Source organism: Acipenser ruthenus, chromosome 54 (assembly GCF_902713425.1).
Source record: "Acipenser ruthenus chromosome 54, fAciRut3.2 maternal haplotype, whole genome shotgun sequence".
Taxonomy (NCBI): Eukaryota; Metazoa; Chordata; class Actinopteri; order Acipenseriformes; family Acipenseridae; genus Acipenser; species Acipenser ruthenus.
Window position 1 is genome coordinate 2,209,809 of NC_081242.1, and position 25,023 is coordinate 2,234,831.

At 41.2% G+C, this 25,023-nt stretch overlaps 1 protein-coding gene across 1 annotated transcript in view; it reads left to right on the plus strand.

Annotated features, from left to right (window-relative positions):
- Positions 1 to 25,023, plus strand: part of LOC117397990 (titin-like) — a 293,410-nt gene that overhangs the window by 236,112 nt on the left and 32,275 nt on the right. The gene's annotated exons all lie outside the window — the stretch shown is intronic.

Below are 25,023 nucleotides of genomic sequence, written 5' to 3' on the forward strand. Positions count from 1 at the left end.
CGGATTATGAATCGATGTGATATTTTCAAGTTGCATCCATTTTAAAAATCAAAAGATCACCATCCCTAAATTTAAAAAAAAAATCCTCATTTGGTGGTTGTTGTATGTCAGTAAGCGAGTAAGTAAACCTGGACAGTTGAAACATGAGAAATCTTACTCTCTGATCAATGTATGGTACTGGAAGTGAATATGCCAAATAAAAACTCAGCGTTTCTCCATTTCACTTCAAACTATTCACATTTATTTTTAATTTAAATCTTAAACTCTATCAGTATTTAAATTCTCTCAGCTGGCCCATTGCTGTAAAACCTGGCCGTCTTTCTACAACTACGCCTATATACGGTTCAAATGCTCTTTAAAATAACAGGCACCTGTTCTCCCTTCACCAATAGAAATAAAAACAAAAATACATTTTAGTCTTTAGTGTGAATTTCTTACCTCACAATCCTGTGGCTTCCAGTTCCACAGTTAAAACGAGCCTCAGTCCACTTCATCACACAAGTCAGTCAGCCTCTTACTGTGTCTGTTTCTTTAATCTTCTAGACTTTGGTTCTCTCTCCTTTACACTTTATCGTTTTCAGTCTTCTTTTAATATTGTATTAAAGTTTGTTTTTGATGTGTTGTCCCTTTCTTGATTTTGTCAGAGCATCTCTTAGTCTGTGTAACTGCCGGCTCGCGCGCCTGTATTTGAACTAGACTGGGTGAGATGCTCACACAGCGTGGGATGGAGCGTCGACGACTCATTTGTTTGTAAAAAATAAAACTATTAATTTAAGGGTGGATGAGCCCTCAGTTCTCTCCAAATTTCCAAAATAATAACTTTCTAGTTTAAAAAACACATTATTATGAGTAAAAAAACAATAACAATATAGGGTCATCAGCTCAATTATTTAAGGAGCCAAGCTACCTCAAAAAGTAATCGACAATTTGTGGGAATACTTCAGAGAACTACTAAACAATTTTTTTTTTTTAAAGTTATACCAAACAACGACTGGATTTCAGATAGAACTGGACTTTCAAGTCATTTATTAATAATTTAAGAAATATAAGTAACATATTCATGAATTTATATAGTGTGTACATTACAGCGTATGGCTTTCCCACACAGTGCATATATAACAAACCTGAAGTTTAACTATATGAAGCATACTGTATTTTAAAACACAATGTAGTTTGAAAAAGTTTTAAATATTGTTTAGTATGTCGAGAGGATGTTTGTTCCCATTTAGCATTTTAATGTGATTTTTTAAAAACATCCGATCTAGAGAACCACTTATGCAGTTGTATGATTAACTTAAACACAGTAGACCAGAAACTGGAGGCACCCTGTCTGGTATACTTGTAAGGGGCCAAAAATTATGCCTGTCCCTTTAAGAACCCCGTGTGCAACACTGTCTTTATAAAAAGGAACGCAGAGTGTTTTCACTGTGCACTAATTCCTGCCAGAGTCAGTAGAGTGCTGATTTTGAATCGGCTAGAAAACTCTAGAAACCACTCAAGAAAAACTGAAGACATATCTCAGGACCTACAGAATACCCACCTCAAAACCGAAAGGAAAAGGAGCTGTGGTTCCCTTTCAATTCGAAGATGACCACCAAACATTATGTATGGGATATTCCTGCCCTTGAGGTAGGTATTGCTGAGTTCTCTATACCAGAGCTGCCAAAGGCCCCATTCCTAGGATGACGCACTCGGTCCCGCCCACCGAGGGCATAAAACCATCGCTCATAGTGATATCTCACTCTTTTTCCCTCTCAAGACGGTAAGGTAATACCTCTGTGTCTAGATTGAGCGTGTTGATAGAAAATAACTTCTCGAGTGGATTCAAGTCAGTTGTACTTCCCTGGCATTCATGCTGAAAGCTAAGGACAGAGTCCTTTTATCTTTCTGTCTCCCCGCTTGCGTGGTAGGCCACTCTTTATATCTGTCTGTCGAATGTGAGCGACTCTCTGTGCAGTCATCCGCAAATGGTTGTCTTTTCTTCTTGAGAGTACACGTGTCCTCGTCGGGGCGAGGCCTGGCTGTATCCCCGCTGTCGACTGACCTCCAGCTGCGCTCTCCTACACGGGGCTAGGCCTTGCCGTATCCGTGCTGTCGAGTGGAGCTGCCGGCCGAGCCTGACTACTGCGGTGAGTCGCGTTGTGTAATCTAATGGTGTATTCTCTCTCTCTTTCTCTATCTTTCTGATATAGATATATAATATTTTATTGTCTGCTTAAACTTACCCACCACGGCTTCAGCCCCGAGTCCCCCCCCCCACCCGGTACACGCTTTGTGCTGACCAGGTGTGTGTGTGTTGACCACGCGGTCAGGGTACGCACTTTGTGTAGTGGCCTCTCCAGTGCTGCGGTACCACGGCACATGTATAGCCTGTGATATTCTTATCTCAGTGCACAAGTGCTCAACGCAGGCGATGTATATTCCAGCGCCTCAGCGATAGTGCACGATAGCGACACATTGTACGCAGTTTGTGCAGTGCTCGGTACGCACAGTGCGCGTGGTGCGCAAGCGCTAGTACCTCTACCTCTCTAGTGCAGTTACGCACGGTGCGCACGGTACACAGTTCACGTAAGCACTGCTTACCACATAACAAGCAGTGATCGGTACATGTACACGGTGTTTGGTGCCCAGTTTGTTGCGTAAGCAATGCTCAACCTAACGCATAGCTCACAGTGCTGCACGGTACCTGTAAAAACAGGATACATGGTGCGCACATAGTGCATGGTGCATACGTAAACTGGTTCTACACTAGTGCTCATACCCTGCACAGTACGCGGTGCACTAAGTGCCGACGGTACTCGGCGCACAGTGAGCAGTGTTAATACCTTGCTGTAACGCTAGTGAGTGTACACACTACGTTAACACTTACCAGTGTTCAATGTAGTGTGAGCAGTGCCTCAGTGCTAATGCACAAAGTCAGGCCCATATCGGGGTCCCATCCCTGTACGGCCTGCAACGCCATCATCCCACAGGGTACCCTCTGCGTGCGGTGCTTGGTACAAAGCTAGTGCAAGAGCGCACATAGTGCTTACGGTACTCTGTGCGCATGGTGCTTGGTAGGCAGGTGTCTAGTACATCAGTGCACATAGCGCCCTTGGGTGCCTTGTTGCCCTCTGCCTGTAGAAGGTGCTCCACTCCGCTGTCGGCTACGCGCTGCCCCAGTCGTGTGACTGCATGTAGTCCAGGCTAGACACCCTGTCCAGTTACTACGCTGTGTTTACTCTTTTTCTCTGTAACAGCCTACATCGCTTTGCGATTGCAGTCTGCTTAAAACCTTACAGTGGTCACTGTTTTGTGTTTTCCTCTGCTATTGCAGTTTAAAAAGAAAAAGAGACGCGTTATCCTCCACAGGACCCCGGCTCTGCCGTGCCCCGCTGTGGAGTTGACTCTGCTGGACTGCCTCAGCCCGCCCTCTCTGTGCGATTGCCGTGGTGTCTGCTGTATTACCCTCACAGCTTGCTGTTGTGTGCGTGTATGTGCGTTTTTATTTCACTGCCTTGCAGTTTAGAAATAAAAAATAATACAAGCCCGATTCCTCCATCGGGACCCATCTATGCTGCGCCCCGTTGTTGAGTTGCTTGTTTTACCTGCTTGGTGGGCTGGTAAAAACAAAACAAAATCAGTTACCTGCGTTGCCGTGGTAACTGTTATTTTTCCCTACACAGCTTGCTGTGGAGTGTGTATGTATTTGTTTCTTTACTGCCTTGGGACAGACTAAAACGAATGACAAAACGGAATGCCCATTGACTACAATGGGGAGTGGAATGCCCATTGACTACAATGGGGAGTGGATTGCCCATTGACTACAATGGGGAAAAAAGGATGGTCAATATCAACAAGGATGGTCAAAATCTCCAAATCCCAGACAGGAATCCTAAAATCTCGAATACACTTTATTTAAAATAAACTAGTACACAAAATAAAAGTGGAATGACAGGGAATGACAGCTGCTTTCTATGGTTGACAGGCCTGGAATACTGAAAACACATTAAAACATAGCACAAATAGGAATGACAGCCTATATCTCGAAATATCTAACAGGAATCTGAAAATCCCGAATACCGTTTCTTCAAAATAAAGTAATGAACAAAATAAAAGTGAAATGAAGTAGTAAAGGCAATACAGTGAATGTCACTTTTATCAGCCCCATCCCTTTTGATTGATTTATGACCCTAAGCCCCACCCCTATTGGTTAATATATGACATTAAGCCCAACCCCTTTCCACACCGCTGAGTGATTTATGACCCTTATGTCCAGCCCTTTTTTTCTGACATTAACCGGATATCCGTCAAAAATAGCCCACCCCTATAAATGGTGTCTGTTGTGCCCTAATTTATAAACTGTTACATAAAGAAGAAAAAGACAGAAAGAAAATAGAAAATTACGTGTGTATTTCTTTTTTGATCATGTTTGAGACCCTCCATAACATTAACTGGGGTTCTTGACAAACATAGAATCCCTAAACATATTAAACAGTTTTATAATCAGTATATTCATACAGATATTATAATGAAAATTAACCCATGATGGTATGATGAAAATGTGTTGGGCCCCTACATTTCTGCTGGTTTTCCAGGTCGTGGTAGGTATCTGTGTTGTTCCATAATACACATGGTTCTATATAATGGTTGATTTTAATATTACAACATATTCTAAAAAGTGATTTAAAGTTGTTTTTGAATCCAATAAATGTTAGCACAGGTTCAAATTGTAAAGGTTTTAGGGTTGTAGGAGGCTACCCATAATGCATCTGGATCTGCATAATGGCTTTTTTTAAAATTACAGAGAACTCTAAAAACCTATTTAATGTTATTTTAGAAGCTAAAAATGTTACTACTACATTCTTTGGACTAATAGGATTATTTTAAGACCAAATAAAATGTAATTAGGGATAAGGATAATCTTTTTCTGTTAAAACTGACTGTATTTTAGTAGTTAACACATAGGATAAGCCGTTCTGCATACTGCCATCTGTTGGCCGATTATTAATATTGCAGCGTTCTCTAAGTAGTTTCAAAATATAGTCTAAAAAACCTATTTAATGTTATTTTACAAGCTAAACAATTCTCTACAGAAGTTATTTGGGCCTCATTTATTTTGGAATTGTTTATTTTCTGTCAGATTAAGATTTTTTGCTGTCAAATTATAATAGATATGTTATAAAGAAGAAAGATTAAACCAAGCATACATTACCTTGTAGAATGACTGGGAATTCACAAACAGCATGAATGAGAACAACAAAGAATATTGCATAAAGAGGATACAAAATACCCTTTACAAAGGGAATCATTTCAACGTTAACCACGGTATGTATAAAGAAAATCATCATATCCCTAAACTAGCTGTTTTAAAACAGAAAGCTTCCTGTTAAACGTAACACCACAATCACAATCTCTAAACAAGCTGTTTCACATTCTTACAGAATATAACCCCCAAAGAATAATATATTTAGAAGTCAGGAAACAAGCATTTAATGTAAGGTGATCTCTCGCCAAGATAAGCACCAACTAAGCCTTAGCTTTACAGTAAACTAATGTGATCCATCTGTGTCTCCATCCATTTGCGCTTCCTTCCAAATGATGATGTAGATATCCTTCTGCCTGGTGTTGATGGCTGAAGTGTAATGCTGGCTCCAGGGATCAGCTTGTTGCCTCCCTAGCGCATCAGCACACACAACGGCTGCGATGCTGGCTCCAGGGATCAACCACAGTGCGGTCTCCCCAGCGCATCAGCATGACAACCGTCTGGATTCAGCTAAGTAGGGTACATCTCTGGGGTCTTCAAGTGGGCACCTTCCATCCTCAGTGTTTCGTCGACTAGCCCACGACACCTCAAGAGGGCTTGACGGTGATTCTGGCATCCCAGCATCACCCCCCTCCGTCCCCCACTCAACTCAGCCCAGCTTACTTACCTGTACATCAGCGTTTCTTTCTTTCTATTGTGCTTGAGATCCCCAGCCAGAATCTTTCCGTCTCAACCACAGCCAGTTGCTGCTCCTCTCTGCTGCTTCAGATAAGTTCTTCACTGTGCGACGCAACTCTTGGCCACTGAATCCGACGTCTCTGAGAAACCGGGTTGTAGAGTGTGCCACAAATCCTCGACAACCCACCTCCACTGGGTAAACGCTTGTCTTCCAATGCTAAGGCCAAACATCACAGCACCAGGTCATGGCGCCACCTTACATCCTGTCAAACTGTGCCTTAATGTTGCAGGTGATGAACACAAAGGACATAAGGGATCCCCTCCTACCCAGAGGTTTAGGTTCTGTGGTGATGGGAGAACATCATATGTTGACCTGATGAGGAAACTGATCCTGCTCTGTTCCATTGACCATAGGTCTTACCAGCCAACCTTGCGTTGTTCCACACTCTCCCATCTCATCCATTCTCCCTGCTTGGCCTGGGAAATGGCCTTTATACACCTCATCCTCTCCTCCTGCTTTTGCATCTTGTTGACAACCAGCTTCCTCCGTTGAGCTGGGGCTGCCTTGTGCCATGTAGGAGGAGCTGAACTGAGACCAAGACCCCCTCTTCCATGCTGAACTTGCCCTATGATATCACCAATTCGAAGGGCAGCCTTTGCACCCTCCACAGCTTTCTTTGCCGCCCACTTTCTTCTAGTTTTCAACACAGGTGCTGCTTCCCTTACGCATTTGTCGTTTCCAGTCTGACCTTGGCGCACTTAAACTCCTCGGTTAGAGTGGAGACTGGTAGCTGCAGTATTCCTTTACCATAAAGTCCCACTCTGCTGAGGCAGCGTGGAACTCCCAACCATTTCCTGATGTATGAACTGATTAAAGCTTCCAGCTTCTCTACTGTTGTCAAAGAAACCTCGTACACAGTCAGTGGCCACAGCAACCTCGGCAGTAGACCAAACTGAAAGCACCAGAGTTTTAGTTTGCCTGGTAAAACGCTGCTGTCTATGCTCTTCAACCGTTGCACTGCTTGTTGTCTAACTTCTCCCCGTCGTACCATCTCCCAAGACTCTTCACTGGCTTCTCAGACACTGTTGGTATTGACGCACCATTAATGAAGAATGTTTTATCTACTACTTTGCCTTTAATTATAGAGATGCTCCTTGATTTAGTGGGCTTGAATTGCATTCGTGCCCATTCAATGTTATTGGTTAATTTGCCCAATAACCAATTAGTGCAGGCTACTGTTGTAGTCATGGTTGTCATGTCATCCATGTATGCTCGAATTGGTGGTAGTCGCATTCCAGAAGCCAAGCGCTCTCCTCCCACCACCCATTTTGATGCCCTAATGATCAACAGGAGGTTTGAATAAATAATAGCTAAAATACACATACCTTTCTGTAGCAGGGCGGTAGAGAGCCCTGTACACTGATTTGTTTATTTATTTTTAGAACAGGGTTTCCCCCTCCGCCCCTGTGTTATTTTGTATTTGTTTATTAGTCTTCCAAGCCAAAGGCTGGGGAAGCATATTGTTCACCTGGTAGAGTTAACAGTGCCATGGGAGGATGCTGTAGATGAGGCGTATGAGAGGAAGAAACTGCGGTATGCTCAACTAGCCACTGAAGCGGAACAGCGAGGATGGAGAGTTCGGGTTTACCCAGTGGAAGTGGGTTGTCGAGGATTTGTGGCACACTCTACAACTCGGTTTCTCACAGACGTCGGATTCAGTGGCCAAGAGTTGCGTCGCACAGTGAAGAACTTATCTGAAGCAGCAGAGAGGAGCAGCAACTGGCTGTGGTTGAGACGGAAAGATTCTGGCTGGGGATCTCAAGCACAATAGAAAGAAAGAAACGCTGATGTACAGGTAAGTAAGCTGGCTGAGTTGAGTGGGGGATGGAGGGGGGTGATGCTGGGACGCCAGAATCACCGTCGAGCCCTCTTGAGGTGTCGTGGGCTAGTCGACGAAACACTGAGGATGGAAGGTGCCCACTTGAAAACCCCAGAGATGTACCCTACTTAGCTGAATCCAGACGGTTGTGATGCTGATGCGCTGGGGAGGCCGCACTTTGGTTGATCCCCGGAGCCAGCATCGCAGCCGTTGTGTGTGCTGATGCACCAGGGAGGCAAAATAAGCTGATCCCTGGAGCCAGCATTACACTTCAGCCATTAACACCAGACAGAAGTATATCTACATCATCATATGGAAGGAAACGTAAATGGATGGAGACACATATGGATCACATTAGTTTACTGTAAAGCTACGTCTTAGTTGGTGCTTATCTTGGCGAGAGCCGAGTTCAAATCAGCATGAAGTTTTAACATCTACTCTCGTGTAATGGAAATCATTATTTTTCTTCCCAAACCACATCGCAGAGTTATGAAAACGCATACGTAAGTAGATGCCTATTGCTGGACAACCAGCCTGGCGTTCCCAAATGAAAAAGTCACAGGGTTCGACCGCCATATTGGACCTTGTGGAAATTTTGGGAAATTTTGGGAAATTGGCAGCAGATACTGCAGCAATGGCCTATAAAAAACATATGTTCAATCGAGGTCGATTGAACAATTACTTTGGCCGCTACGCTGGATTGGCGCCAAATATTCAACAATCTTCTTGTCTTAAACCGCAACGTCAATCGACACCTAAATAGGCACGCATGTTCATGACCAGGTCCTTTCTACTGTTTTTAAAATCCACTCTTTTTCGTTACAAAACATGGCCGCAGCGCGCAAATAACCGTTTCACGATGGCTCTATTTTCATACATTAGTGCATAAATCCAAGGTGCAATACACTACAGTCATGAAACTTTATATGACCATAGAGACTCACGTGAAGTACTGGTGATATGAAAATGACACATTTTGGTCATGCGTGGCCATATTGAAATTTATGTTGAAATTTTAACTCCTAGGGCGTGCCGACAGGGTCATATTATTATTATTATTATTTATTTCTTAGCAGACGCCCTTATCCAGGGCGACTTACAATTGTTACAAGATATCATATTATACAGATATCACATTATTTTTACATACAATTACCCATTTATACAGTTGGGTTTTTACTGGAGCAATCTAGGTAAAGTACTTTGCTCAAGGGTACAACAGCAGTGTCCCCCACTGGGGATTGAACCCACAACCTCAGGTCCAGAGCCCTAACCACTAGTCCACACTGCTGCCCTAACCACTAGTCCACACTACTGCTGGGTCATAGTTATAATGGAACATGTATGGGAAGTCATATGTGCTCTATGAAAAAATGTCATCGCCCGCAACTTCTTATCCCTCCTAAAGGTGAAACGTGATGCATGACATCATCAACATATGCAACTGGCTATAAACCTGCCTATAACTTCTTATAGGCTGCACCAAAATGCACGAAATTTGACAAGGATGTAGAGGACTATGGGATGTTGTGCCATGGTCAATTTGGCGGCCTTTGGTCACATGGTATGGCAGCCATCTTAGATTTAATGACAATTTCGGGCAATTTTCAAAAGTCGTCTTCTCATATTTGTGCCAAAATGGACACAGTTAGCACAGTTGTGATGATAACATTTCATGTATAATAACCAATGCGCTTAAATTTCACGATAACTGCTTGGAAGCCTTTATAGTTGCTAGCAATTCTAGTTATTATTATTATTATTATTATTATTATTATTATTATTATTATTATTATTATTATTATTATTTTTCTTCCCAAACATCATCGCAGAGTTATGAAAACGCATACGTAAGTAGTTGCCTAAGACAACCAGACTGACGTCCCCGAATGAAAAATTCACATGGTTCGACCGCCATATTGGATTTTGTGGAAATTTTGGGAATTTTTCAAAACTCTTGCCTTTAAAAGGTGGAACTGTGACAATGGCAGCAGATAGTGCAGCAATGGCCTATAAAAAACATATGTTCAATCGAGGTCGATTGAACAATTACTTTGCCCGCTACGCTGGATTGGTGCCAAATATTCAACAATCTTCTTGTCTTAAACCGCAACGTCAATCGACACCTAAATAGGCACGCATGTTCATGACCAGGTCCTTTCTACTGTTTTTAAAATCCACGCTTTTTCGTTAGAAAACATGGCCGCGGCGTGCAAATAACTGTTTCACGACGGCTCTATTTTCATACATTCATGCATAAATCCAAGGTGCAATACACTACAGTCATGAAACTTTATAAGACCATAGAGACTCACGTAAATTACTGGTGATATGAAAATGACACATTTTGGTCACATGGTTTGGCGGCCATATTGATAAATGTAAAACAAATTGAAACCCATAACAAAAACACTATTGCACTTATGCTCTTCAGTGTCAACACAATTGTACAGACCGTTGTAAAGTAATAACTGCTGAAGATTGAAACCGATTGCTCACACGGCGTGGCGGCCATATTGGAATTTACGTTGAAATTTTAACTCCTAGGGCGTGCCGACAGGGTCAAAGTTATAATGGAACATGTATAGGAAGTCATATGTGCTCTATGAAAAAATGTAATTGCCTGTGACCTCTGACCTCTCCTTAAGGTAAAACAGTTATGTATGACATCATCAACATACGCACCTGGCTATAAAACTGCCTATAACTTCTTATCGGCTGCACCAAAATGCACAAAATTTGACATGGATGTAGAGGACTATGGGATGTTGTGCCATGGTCAATATGGCGGCCTTTGGTCACATGGTGTGGCAGCCATCTTAGATTTAATAACAATTTCGGGGAATTTTCAAAAGTATTCTCATATTTGTACCAAAATTTACACAGTTAGCACAGTTGTGATGATAACGTTTCATCTCTAATAACCAATGCACTTAAATTTCATGATAACTGCTTGGAAGCCTTTATAGTTGCTAGCAACTCTAGTTATTACTATTATTATTATTATTATTATTATTATTATTGTTATTATTATTATTGTTATGTATTTATGTGACGGCATACCACCGTGTTATTGTGTTTTGTATTTGTTGGTGAAGCGCTGTATGTTTTGTTTTTGTTTTGTTTATAAATATGACGGTGTAGCCAATTTGTTTAGTAGCGTGGATGGGTAGCCCCATCCACAGCAGTTTAAAAACCTTGTGCAGAAGGTGGCCATCTCCCAAATTAATTAAGTGATTAATTTGTTGCTAAATCGGGAGATGGTCACGTGCATAAAAGCCTGCAGCTCACTGCACTGCACAAGATGAGTGTATGAGAGGAATGGAGGGAGAGCGAGGAGCGAGAAAAACGTAATCAAAAAAGATTCAGGAACAGTGAAGGCTACAGTCCAGCCTGACCTGTATTATTTATTATTTTATCTGCGAGATTTGTTTTGTTTGACTGTTTTGTTTTGCTCTGTGAGCACAGTGTTTTTGTTTAAATATTTTATTTATTTTTGTATTTAAAAATAAAACGGCACCGCTGCGTCTTTATTATTTTGAAACTGCAGTGCCTGGTGTCAGTGTTTTAGTTCCTGCTTCTGTCTGACGTCACTGCCCACTTGGTTAAAGATTCGGGTTTCTAAGGCTCTTCATCTACTCGATTTTTTCCTACCTCTGAACAAGATTCAGAAACTGATTTAGGATTGTTTAATTGAACTTAGACCTGAACCTTACATAAAAGAGAAACTCCAGCAGCTGCAACAGGACCTGAACGAAAGGACTCAAGAAGTGGTTAACAAGATAACTAGATCTTTCTATCATAGAAACTTTACCGACCCCCAGGCTCCTCTGTCTTATTACAGTGCTTTTGACTTTGAAATGGGGAACCACATGACTCGAGACAGAATGCAGAGTGAGATGGAGGGGCTTCTGTTTGAACTTGTAGTTGACAAATTGGCTTGTTGGAACCTCTTTAAAAACCCTTTGTCTGTCGATGCAAAACGTTTCCCTGAGCTAAAAAGAGCTACGCTTGAAATACATGCCTTAGTGGATCCTAAATATTGGGCTGAAATGATTGCTGATTCTGTAAAATGTGAAATACCTTTAATGTTTTACACTGTGTACCCCTGTAAATGGGAGTATTTACTTGTGTTGTATACATACGTGTCTGAAGCCTGTCTTTATCATCTCGTCAATGGTTTGAATACTGATATCTCTAGAGCTGTAAAATATACTGTATCTTGTTTAATGCGTTACTTTGAAACGCCTGTTTATGCATCATTCAAAGTATCCAATTATAACTGTTAATCTGTAAACTGAGTGAATAAACCCTTTTGCTCTTTACAATCACCACATTTGTTTGACTTTTTTCTGAAGGGATGACTCTTCAGCAAATTAAACAAATTTATTACAATGTTTCAAATCCAGGAGGGTTTGGAGGCCGACAATCTCTACAGAGAGTTCTTAGTGAGTAGGGGTGTAGGGTTAATGATAAGGATATAGCTGAATGGTTATCTGAACAAGACACTTCTTATTTTATTTTATTTCTTAGCAGACGCCCTTATCCAGGGTGACTTACAATTGTTACAAGATATCACATTATACATTATTTCACATTATACAGATATCACATTATTTTACATACAATTACCCATTTATACAGTTGGGTTTTTACTGGAGCAATCTAGGTAAAGTACCTTGCTCAAGGGTACAACAGCAGTGTCCCCCACTGGGGATTGAACCCACAACCCTCCAGTCAAGAGTCCAGAGCCCTAACCACTACTCCACACTGCTGCCCTTACACCCTACATAAACCATCTAGAATAAACTTTAAAAGACACTGCATATTTGTATCTAATATTGACGATCAATGGCAGGCTGATTTAGTAGATATGTCTAGTCTGTCAAAGAAAAATAATAGTTTATGTTAACATGCATAGATGTTTTATCCAAATCTGCATGGCTTCAACCTCTAAAAAACAAAACAGCTGGGTGTGTGACAAAGGCTTTCAAGAAAATCCTTGAAAGCGGTCGTTCTCCCAAAAAATTGCAAACTGATAAAGGTAAAGAATTTTCAAAACTTGTTAAAAAAATATATAGTATAGCGCTGTGGCAATGTGCTCCGCCCCTGTGTGCATTTCTGTGTTGTATTTTGAGTGTGGTGTGTTAATGTTGGTGTATAGAGATGGCTGCAGGGATATAAATGGGTGTTTGCAGCACGAGTTATTTAAAATGTATAATTGTATTTAGGCACAAGGATGGCACATCACTTCAAGTGCATTTAAAGTATTTAATATGTGAGCATGAGGTTGCACATAATTAATTCACGTGCTGGGATTCAACTGAATAATTAATAAGTAATTGAATCCCGGCACAACAGTATATATAGATGCACGTTTCACTAACTCGGGGTTGGGTGTTCGTGAGTGGAGAACGGGTGAGAGAGGAGATATTTAACAATTGCTACTACGTGTACTTGTTTGTGTCTGGTTTCACTCGTTTGTCTGTCTGTTTATTGTCTGTTCGTTTTGGCTACTGTGCCATTTTTATTTTACAAAGTGTTTTTGTGTTTGTTAAAACCTTTTATTTTCCCTTTATTAATAAACCGCGTAGCAGCGCTTTCATTCACTATTTCACTGGCAGTGCTGTGTGTTCATTTCCTGGTTCTGATGACACCATTCAGCCAGACTGTCACAAGCGCACTTTACCACTGGTACTGAATTAAAAGCCTCTGTTGTTGAAAGGTATAATAGGACCCTAAAGACTAAAATTACGAAATATTTTACAGCCTTCAACACTCACAGGTATTTAGATAAGCTAGAAGAAATGGTTGGCTCTTATAATAATTCTTACCATATAAGTATTAAAATGAAACCTTCAGAAGTTAATGAAAGCAATTCCTTTAAAGTATTTTAGAACCTATATACTAAGGAATTTCTGTACAAACCACCTAAATTTAAGTTTCAGATTGGGGATGCTGTTAGAGTATCAAAACTAAGGCCCCCTTTATAAAAGGTTACGAGCAGACATACACGGATGAAATTTTTAATATATCCAAACGATTGCCTAGGAAACCCCCTGTATACAGGCTGAAGGATTATGACGGAGAGGAAATAAATGGGGCCTTCTATGAGCTTGAATTACAGAAGATAAAAGGGTTAGAAGATAGACTGTTTACGGTAGAGAAAATCTTAGCCAAGAAAAAAGAAAAAGGTAAAAAGTATTGTCTTATAAAGTGGAGGGGTTGGCCGGACAAATTTAACAGCTGGATCGAAGCTAAGCAGTTGCAGGATATTAACCCTTTGCGGTCCATTTATTAATCGCGCGTCAGGCACGTCAGGTCTAATTAATTTTCACACGCGCAGTTAATTTTAGACGTGCTGTTTAAAAGTATTTTTTCCACAGTCAAACGGGTTTAAATGGCCCAGTATATCAACAAAGCACTCACTAGGCATCTCCAGCCCCGCCCCACCCTTTCGTTTGCTATAGCGTTCACCTATGTAAGAAATAAATAATAATAATAATAATAATAATAGTTGTACATACCGATTGATCATCTCCGGATCACTCGTTTTATCACCAAACTCCTCAATAATGCCATCCAAGTCATTATTTTATTACTATAACATCTCAAAAAAGCTCTGCAAATGTCTGTGTTTTCTGTGCGCTGATTCAGTCAGCCAACTTGTTTACTTACGTCTGCCCCCGTTATCTGATACCTGATACCATGTATGACTATTCATGAGATACGCCTTTTTTAATTTTTTTTTTTTTCGACTTGTCTCGGCTCCTGTCGCTCCCACTCGGCAATTGAATGGTTTTCTCAGCTTTTTCCGGAGAAAAAACGACTAAACACCCATTTATTGCGTTGCTATAATGATGTCGGACCCAGTCCGACAAAGGACCTGTGAGGAATAATTGCAATGTCGGACCCAGTCCGACAATGGACCGCAAAGGGTTAAGGGGACTCCATCATTGTAGGTTTCATTACACTGAGGCTACTGACAAGATGGATCAATCCTCCTTTTATGTGACTCAACCCAGTAACGCCTCAAAGAATATATTTCCGAAGAACACTATAGCCGATTTTACTATACGGTTAACAAAACCTGTGAATCTCCAAGGAAAATGGGAAGTTGGATTAGCAGAGATCCAATACCCTTATACGTGGGAAAATATAAGTGATGCAGAGAATAGAATTTTTACCCGTAATATAGATACGCAGTATTTAAAATAGCCGCCGGTTATTATGATTCTGTAAAGGAATTAATAAACGCTATGAATAATGCTTTTCGAGATAGATTGATCAACATAGAGTTGTTATACAAATCTGTAGAAAGAAAAGTTTATATGCATGGAGATGCCAAATTGTACCTGTATACAGAGGATCAATTAGGAAGGATCTTGGGGTTCTATGAAGCCGCCGCTGAGAAAGCTTATAAGAGGGGGTTTTATACTGTAGACATTAGAGCAGGATTTTACACTTGATTACACTTGATTGTATGTATACACCGATATAATAACCCATCAAGCAGTGGGGGATAGCTACATCCCCCTTCTAAGATGTGTTCCTATTAATGGATCCCCCAGTGAAATAGTAACAATAACTTATGATAGACCTTGTTATGTGGCTGTCAGTAAGAATAGTATTGACACTATAACTTTGCAACTTAAGACGGATCAAAACAGTCTTCAGTCTTCAGTCCACTTCAGACCTGTTAAACAGTCTTTTTATATATAATTGAAAAGAATACGAAAATGAGAGTCTATGGAGATTCTAACCCTTATATACAATATTACAAAAATCAAGGTTTACCGGGGCTCCGGTAATGTATGGCCCGGGGATGGGGGGTATATTCAGAGGGCATTTTAGAAAAGCTATGCCTTTACTTAGACGTGGTTTTGATATAGCTAAACCTCATTTAAAGTTAGCGACTAAAAATATTGCGAAGGATGTGGTGTCGAACGTGATAACATCCTACGCCACTCACAACCACAAGGAGTCCCAATCAGGGTCGGGGTTAATGGTGATGTCAAGAGATATAGAAAAAAACCTCCAGGAGCTCGAAGCCGATCCCGTAAAAGGGCTAGACGAGCACCTTCTAAAGCATTAAGCAGCAGATCGCGGAGGAAGAGGTCTGTTAAAAAACAAAGGCACGTCGTAAAAAGAAAACTAGAAACATCTTTTAAAACATGGCTCTAGTTCATCATTTATCTCAAGAATGTGTAAAATCTGAACTGGATTTATTCACCGTACCTTATACCCAGACAAGTATAGATAAAAGCCTTTATGTTGAAATACCACTGCTCTGTGCCCTTTCGGACACCGCCCCTCTTGAATTTTATATTGCAGGAAACGGGCAGGATTATCTGGTCTTAAATAACACTCTTTTAAGACTTGCTTGTAAAATCACAAAAGCAGATAACACTGATCAAGATGTCAATAGCCCTGTAAGCATTATCAGCTATCCTATAGCTACAATTTTCTCACAAGTATGCGTTTCCTTAGTCTAAAGATTAATTAGCCAGAGTAGTAGCACATATCCTTATAGAAGTCTTATAGAAGTCTTGCTCAATTATGGTAAGGAAACCTTGGAATCTCAATTTTCGGCAGGAATGTATTTTAAAGACACCGCTGGCAATATGGATACTGGAGATCCTGCAGGGGCAAACGCAGGTTTAAGACAAAGATGTGTTTATATCCGTATTTGAACTTTTAAGACCTCTACATTCTGATATTTTTTAAAAGAAAAACTCATGTTAAACGGCATTGATGTAAAAATTAAAATGATTAGGGCTAGTGATTTTGTTTAATGGCAGGCGATGCAAACCAGTATAAACTTCACCTTTTAGAAGCCTCTCTTTATGTCAAGAAAGTTAAAGTGTCTCCGGATGTGAAAATAGGACATGCTCAGGCCTTGATGACTTCAAATACTAAATATCCTATTGAAAGGGTCGCTGTCAAGGTTTATAGTATCCCTAGAGTGCTCAGAGTTATTAATCAAGAAAACATGTTTCTGGGGCAACTGCCTAAATTTGTAGTCATAGGTTTAACAGATAATACGCACAACTCTGTTAGGGAGTATTATAGCTTAATACAGGCCACTGGAAGACATCTGAAAGACAAACCTCTGATTATCGATCGTTCCGATTACTCCAGGGGGTACACCCTTTATGCTTTTGATTTAACCCCCGACCAAGAAGTAGGGGATCATTTTTCTCTAGTTAAAACAGGAAACATGCGTCTTGAAATGCGCTTTTCTGTTCCGCTGCCGGACACTGTAAACCTAATCATCTATGCTGTGTTTGAGAACGTCATAGAGGTCTCCCAACAAAGAGCGGTTCTCTTTGATTACTGATTAAACGAAACTGAGTCATTTAGCGTGACCATGAATACTTTACAACTTACCTCAATACTAACTAGTAACCCTTTTACACAAAATAGTTTTATGGGGTTTTAGCATGTGACCAACTGCCTAAGGGGAAAATTAATAAAAATCTTGCTTTGATCATTGTGAACACTCATCCTCAGAATTACCCGGGAAACATTGGCTGGGACTTTATTTAAAAGATGGGAGTGGGGGCCCGACGATCTGTAACATTACTGACCCCTGTGGCTGTTTTAATTAAATCAACCATGTGGGTCCCTCTCACCACATTACCCCTTAAAATAAACTCTCCTTGATCATTCCATGAAGTAGTACTAGAGTTCTGGGTCATGGCATGTAAAATAAATTCAGCATTCCTCTTGGATCTGTGAGGGACGCTTCTCATAACATAATCCTCTATTTGAGAAACTTTCTCTTGAGCAGTACTCTGTCCATCTTGAGGCTGTGCCTGCGGTCCAGGTGTATTATCAGTGACAGCATCATTAGGAGGGGTTAATAATGTTAAAGTATTAGTCTCTTTTTCATCCTAGTTAATCAATGTCAGATACCTTTGTAAAAAAGCAGTATATAATTTAATTTTTTCATAATCACTCATATCAGTTCTCTGTAACACACTTTTCATACCGTTATCAAGGCAACTTTCCACGGCTTTCATAATAGGTTCAGGAGAAGTGGCGGGTCCTTGTCGTAGTCTGTCAATCTGTTGTTGGGGGACGAGGTACATTTTCTGAGCATTCTCCATACTTTTAACGTCTTGCATTTAAAAGATCTTATAAAAAAATGTATGGCAATGCCTAACAAAGACCCTATAAACCCTCCTTTTTGGTTAACTGTTGTTCTCTTCTTTTTTAGAGGTTGTTTCTTATTACATAACTTCTTTATTATGTCCTTTTCTTTTTTAAGTCTTTATAATTGGGCGTTGGTCAAAGGAATATTCCCCCTTAAAGTGTTTATGGCTATTTCAACAATAGATTTGATAAGATCATCAGAGGCCTCTTGTAAAACGATTCTTCTCTGGGGAGAAGAGCCGCTGACTAACCTTTTTAAGAGGGGGAGGTTTCTTTTCATTCTAGATGACATGTTGTTTGCTGTTGATAAAATAATCTTATTAAGCAGCTACAGAGCTTGGCCTTGGGGTTTTTCATAATATAGGTGGCAGGCCAATCAGGTTGGAACAAACCTGTTCATAACTGATAATCTTCAGGGGTCTGTGCTTTTAAATCTACCAAGAGATATCCGTATGGTTGTTTTGTCGCATCTTCAAAGGCTTCTAAAAAGAAATTAGAGTTTCGCGGGTACATCTGTCTCGCTAGGGTGTTAATCTGCAGCTTGTCTCTGGGATTTTTAAAAAGAATCATGTAATTAGCATTTAAGTTTATGGTATGACTCATTTACCATGAAAAAACAAATTTTGTACTGGATATAATATACATAAATCCATATGGTACGTGTATTTTGTAAAGGCTTTCTGTATTTCATCATTTTCACTAGCCACCTCCATCAAATCATCGATAATGATTAAATTGACTTTGTTAGGGGGGAGTAAGGAATCATCACAGAGAGAGGGGGCTATACCTTCAACAGATTTTAAATTGGGAAATTTACAAGCTAATTCATCGTATAATTTTTGCCAGCAGCTATAACATTATAATATATTCTCAGGAATTTGCAACAGAATCTGTGAAGAGTTTTCGAAGGTTTTTTCACAAAAAAACTTTTCCCTGAACTAGCGGGTCCTGATATGATTGCTGCAAAAGGGATGGAAAGACATACATCGAAACCTCCTTCAGTATCCATAGGGCAACATTTTGTAGTCAGACTTCAATACTCTCTTATTGTACACAATCTGAAAAGTTTTCCTGTGTGGTCTATTTTCTAGCTGAAACTCTTTTTAATTTCTATGAATTTGGGTCCCTTCAATCAAGATTTTTTCAGGAGGGGTGTCTCGATCAGGACTCACAAAATTCTGAACCAAATCTTTCAGAGACGAGAGATTAATAGTTTGTATGTATGTTTGGCTCCCCCTGAAACAAATTCTGTAATGTAATCACCCGGTTTAAGCTTGCTGGTCAATTCCCCTAGATAATCACCTCTCCGGGTTTGCTGTTTGCTCACAAAGATTACAGAGTCAGTGTCATGGTAAAGGCACCTTCTCTATAGTTGATCCATTAGGTTATACAGCTCTAAACGAGTATACATATTACGACAAGCAAGTACTCAATAGCATCTATTAAACATTTGAAATTGAAGAAGGGAACTATGAAAAAGATCTAGGAGTTTATGTTGACTCAGAAATGTCTTCATTTAGACAATGTGGGGAAGCTATAAAAAAGGCCAACAAGATGCTTGGATATATTGTGAGAAGTGTTGAATTTAAATCAAGGGAAGTAATGTTAAAACTTTACAATGCATTAGTAAGACCTCACCTAGAATATTGTGTTCTGGTCACCGCATTACAAAAAGGATATTGCTGCTCTAGAAAGAGTGCAAAGAAGAGCAACCAGAATTATCCCGGGTTTAAAAGGCATGTCGTATGCAGACAGGCGAAAAGAATTGAATCTATTCAGTCTTGAACAAAGAAGACTACGCTGCGATCTGATTCAAACATTCAAAATCCTAAAAGGCGTAGACAATGTCGACCCAGGGGACTTCTTTGACCTGAAAAAAGAAACAAGGACCAGGGGTCACAAATGGAGATTAGATAAAGGCAGTGGCGACGCATAGGGGGGGCACGCCTGGTCACGTGCCCCCCCAGATTTCTGCGGGCAGTGGCTTAACCACTGTGTTAGGATCGTTCACACTTAAACATGTGTAAGAAATTGAAATATTGTTATATTTTTCGCTTCCCATTATAGTCTACCTGTGTGTACACACAGGACGCAGAGCGGACGCAGCACGGGCAGCGCTGATTTTTCTTTTCGTTCACGGAGCGAACTTTTTATTTACCGCGTTGCTATCAACCAATGAGAATACATAAGCAAGCTGTACTTGCTCAACCCCAAACACAGATGCATGAAACATATAGGCTATGATTACTGTATATGCTATGTAGCCTAGCTACTACACACATAGATGTGGTAGAGGACATCTACTATGTAATGAGTAGCCTATGTATTTACATAGAATGCACTCGCCTCATGACATATCTTATTGCCAGCTGACCTCTCCAGCAGCCAGCCTACTAATAAGATTATCATTTTTCACGGATTGTGCAGCCAGCTTCATCAAGGGACGGTAACCAAGTCCATCCAGGTCTTGGAGATGGAGTGGTAAATGCACAACCTATTATTAATTGAATAGCTAAAGAAATAAATTAGAATGAAAACAGTTCTGGACGCTGCTGAGAGAAAACCGGCAAAACTGTTTCAATTCCTGAGTTCGGTTACCTACTTGTTTTCATTCTGATTATTTGTTTAGGCTACAGCGTGTCCGTCAGCTCAACTAGCGAATGTCAGTGCAGTGTGATACCAAAAAAAAAAAATGAGTGGTTGGATTTGCTGTCAATCAACCCAAGTTTTTTGTTGGATCAGCTGTTTGTACATTTTTTTTTTGTTTTTAATAAAGGCGCTGTAGTTATACAATGTAGTTAATGCAACTGTGTGCACAAGTCCCTCCTCCCCCGAACCTCCAGAAGATTAGGTAGCATCGGCAGTCCTGCGTCAGTCAAAGAGTAATTACATTAGTCAGGATTTGTGAAATTAAATAAAATGGTTTGCTTTGCTTTGAACACCAAATGTGAAATGAACAACCATAAGTACGAATGAAATTATATATAATTATTTTTATTTATTATCATAATGTGAAATTGAAATCTGATGCGCATGTTAAAAGTTCAAGTCCTTTGCTTTGTATTTCCTTTTTTTGTTTTTAATCGGAAGTGTTCTAAACTGAACCTTTTTTTTTTTTTGCACAACAGTGTATTTGGTTATTGGATCTTCTGTTAAAAAAAAAAAAAAGTTCTTTATTTTTCGAAAATAAAACGTCAATGCACTAATAAGAAATCAGGTTGCCAATTTCACCACTGTGACTATTCACCTTAAAAAAGTTACCATTGCCACCCTCTCCCGAAAAAAAATCCTGGCTACGCCACTGTTGTCAGGGTTTATTATTTAAAAATGCGCAGTTTATTTCAAACTTTCAAAACATAATAACATAACAAAGAGTGTCTAAGACCCTTCACCGTTATATTTGTTCTCGTGTGAGACACTCACTTTTTCAGTCAGCGAAAATATGTGCTAAAACGGAGTGAATTTGAGCCCTGTTAAAATGGCAAAAAGACAGCTACGTTTGGAGTTTTTCTACAACAAAAAAGCTAAACCTCCAACGCCAGAGACATCAACAGAAACCGAACCTGACTCTTCTGTAGTTCAGAATGTTACGAACAGCACAAGAGTGTGACGATACTTCCATTTCAAACGCTGAGGTTAGTGCAGGTGTAGCTGTCTGTCGATAAGAGACTCTTGCCTGTTAAGTGTTGTTTGCAGCTCTCTTGTGACAATCTGGCGTAGAACTGTTTGTGATGATAATGTGGTAATGTTAGAAAGCTAGCTTAATGTTTACATAAAAATGGTTAAAATCGGGCATCGGGTTTGAGCACGTTTTTTTTTTTTTTTTTTTTTGGGGGGGGGGGGGGGGGCTGTGCCCCACCAGTTTTTCAAGCCATGAGTCGCCAATGGATAAAGGGGCATTCAGAACAGAAAATAGGAGGCACTTTTTTACACAGAGAATTGTGAGGGTCTGGAACCAACTCCCCAGTAATGTTGTTGACACCCTGGGATCCTTCAAGAAGCTGCTTGATGAGATTCTGGGATCAATAAACTACTAACAACCAAACAAGCAAGATGGGCTGAATGGCCTCCTCTCGTTTGGAAACTTTCTTATGTTCCTATGTTCTTATTTAGCAAAACATCAGACACCCCACGATATTAAAGCATATAGCATAAAGAAATCAAACATTTTTAAACAAGCATCCCTAAAGAAAAACCCTAGATACATTTAAAATAAAACGTGGTGGTCGTCTTGGAATGATTCTTAACATATACAAAACAGAATAGCGGTCAAACAAAGATTAACATTTTTAAACTAGCACCACTAGATACATTTGTTGTCAAAGTTTTGGAGTTTTACCCCAATTGTTGTCAAAGTTTTCCATTCTTTTAGAGCGTCAAAGCACACAATACAGCAAGGGTCTAGACAACAAACAATATTTTCCAGAGCAGATCAGACAGTCAGGGCTTCAGGTAGGCAGCATAGTTTTATCCAAAGTGAAGTTTTTCAAATGAGACATCGAGCGAGGTTTAAATAAAGTAAACTGAAAGCGTCATAAGCCATAAACAGTCTAGACATTAAAGCCTTACATAGAATGGGTGATTTTATTTCAAAGGAGACAGCTAGGAAATTTAAATACAGTACGTAGAACAATTTATTACCCCTAACAGGTCTAGACATTGTTACATACAATGGGTCGTTTTACAGACAGAGGGACACACTCGGGCATGAAACCTCAACAGCATCCTATTGAAACTATCGATAAAGACTCTTATTTACCTTACAAAATTAGGTGTTTTCACTTTGAAATTAACTTTAAATAGTTTTTTTTATAGACTATATTTTGAAACTAATTAGGGACCCCTGCTATATTAAAATCAAGTGACAGACGGGCGTATGTGGAACTGTTAATCCTATATGAATCCTACAGCATATATACAGTTTTAACAGAAAAGATTATCCTTATTCCTAATTACGTCTTATTTGGTCTTATAATCTTTTTAATCCAAATAATGTAGTGCTAACATGTATTAGATTCAAAAATAACGTTAAACAGTTTTTTTTAGAATACGTTGTAATGTTAAAATCAACCATTATGTAGAACCATGTGTATTATGGAACTACACCGATACTTACCACAACATGGAAACCGGGGGAAATGTAGGGGCCCAGCACATTTTCATCATACCATCATGGGTTAATTTTCAGTGTAATATGTATATAAAATAGTGATTATAATAACTTTTTAATATGTTTAGGGTCTTTCTGTTTGACAATAACCCAGGTTCCCTTTCAAGTCGAAAATAACCATCAAGGTATGGGATATTGCCGTCAGGCAGTAGCGATTGGCTGAGCTTTTATAGCAAAGCTGCCGATAGGCCTCTGCGCGAGCTGCCACGTAAGCCCGCCCCCTTGGGAGCTTACTATACGCAGCGCGCAGAGACTCACTTCCTCTTTTGTCTTCAGCATTGGTAGCGGTAGGTATTAGAGCCTGTAGCTGACTGTACTCAAAAAGCTTAAAGCTTGAGAAGCTGGTTTTTGCCCCTTCTCCGAGTTTATTTCAGTTACACTCTTCGGAGTCGTTATTATTATTATTTAAGGATTTTATATATTGTGTATATTTTTATATATTTTATATATTTCCTTCACGCTTTGCTTGCATCGCGTTTCTCGTGGTCTCCCGTCTTTCCTTTATTAATTAATTTTGATTATTGTGTTGTGTTTTGGGTTGTATTAAAATATATATTTTTCTGTGTGTATTTGTATATATTTGTGACGCACGTTGCGTTGGCCTTGGCCGCGCGCGTGTCTGCAGCCCCGGTCTTGCCTTGGCTAGACCGCGTGTGTGTGGAGCCTGCTCTGCTGTCTCCCACGTACTGCCTGCGGTAAAAAAAAAAAAAAAACCGCGTGGTAGTTGTACTGTGCCCACATATACTGTGTCCCAGTCACATAATCACCACCAGCAGTACTGCTGCAGCGAAAAAAAAAAAAAAAAAAAAAATCCCATTCACTACACAGAGGAAGACAACCACTAAGCCTCTATCCCCAGCACCAGCAGGTAAGTAGTGCACAGCATAAGACACTGTACCAGCACATAGCGTCTCCACTCTGCGGGTCAGCTGACGCTTAGGCGTCTGTGCTAGCGTTCTACGCTCGGTACTCACGCTCCGGCGTGCTGCGCTTAGGCGCTTGGTGTCGGCACTTTGCCACTTGGTGCAGCGCTTCGGCGCTTTGTGCAGCGCATCAGCGCTTGGTGCTAGCGCGTCTGCGCTTGGGGACTTCGGCGCATCGACGCTCGGTGCACGCACCTCGACGCTCGACGCTTCGGCGCTCGACGCTCGGTGCACGCACCTCGACGCTCGACGCTTCGGCGCTCGACGCTCGGCGCGTCGACGCCTCGACGCTCGGTGCACGCACCTCGACGCTCGACGCTTCGGCGCTCGACGCTCGGCGCGTCGACGCCTCGACGCTCGGTGCACGCACCTCGACGCTCGACGCTTCGGCGCTCGACACTCGGTGCACGCACCTCGACGCTCGGCGCGTCGGCGCCTCGACACTCGGTGCACGCACCTCGACGCTCGACGCTCGGTGCACGCACCTCGACGCTCGACGCTCGGTGCACGCACCTCGACGCTTCGGCGCTCGACGCTCGGCGCATCGACGCCTTGACGCTCGGTGCACGCACCTCGACGCTCGGTGCACGCACCTCGACGCTCGACGCTCGGTGCACGCACCTCGACGCTCGGCGCTTCGACGCCTTGACGCTCGGTGCACGCACCTCGACGCTCGGTGCACGCACTTCGGCGCTCGCTCGGTGCACGCACCTCGACGCTCGGCGCTTCGACGCCTTGACGCTCGGTGCACGCACCTCAACGCTCGACGCTTCGGCGCTCGACGCTTGGTGCATCGACGCCTTTACGACCAGGGCACGTCCACGCTTCGGCAACCATGTCCGGGTTCCACCGTTGCGTCACCTGCCAGGCAAAATTGCCAGCGAGCGATCCCCATGAGGACTGTGTGGCGTGTCTGGGGCCAGAGCACGCCGCATCCGCGTTGGCGGATAGGGCTTTTTGCCATCTTTG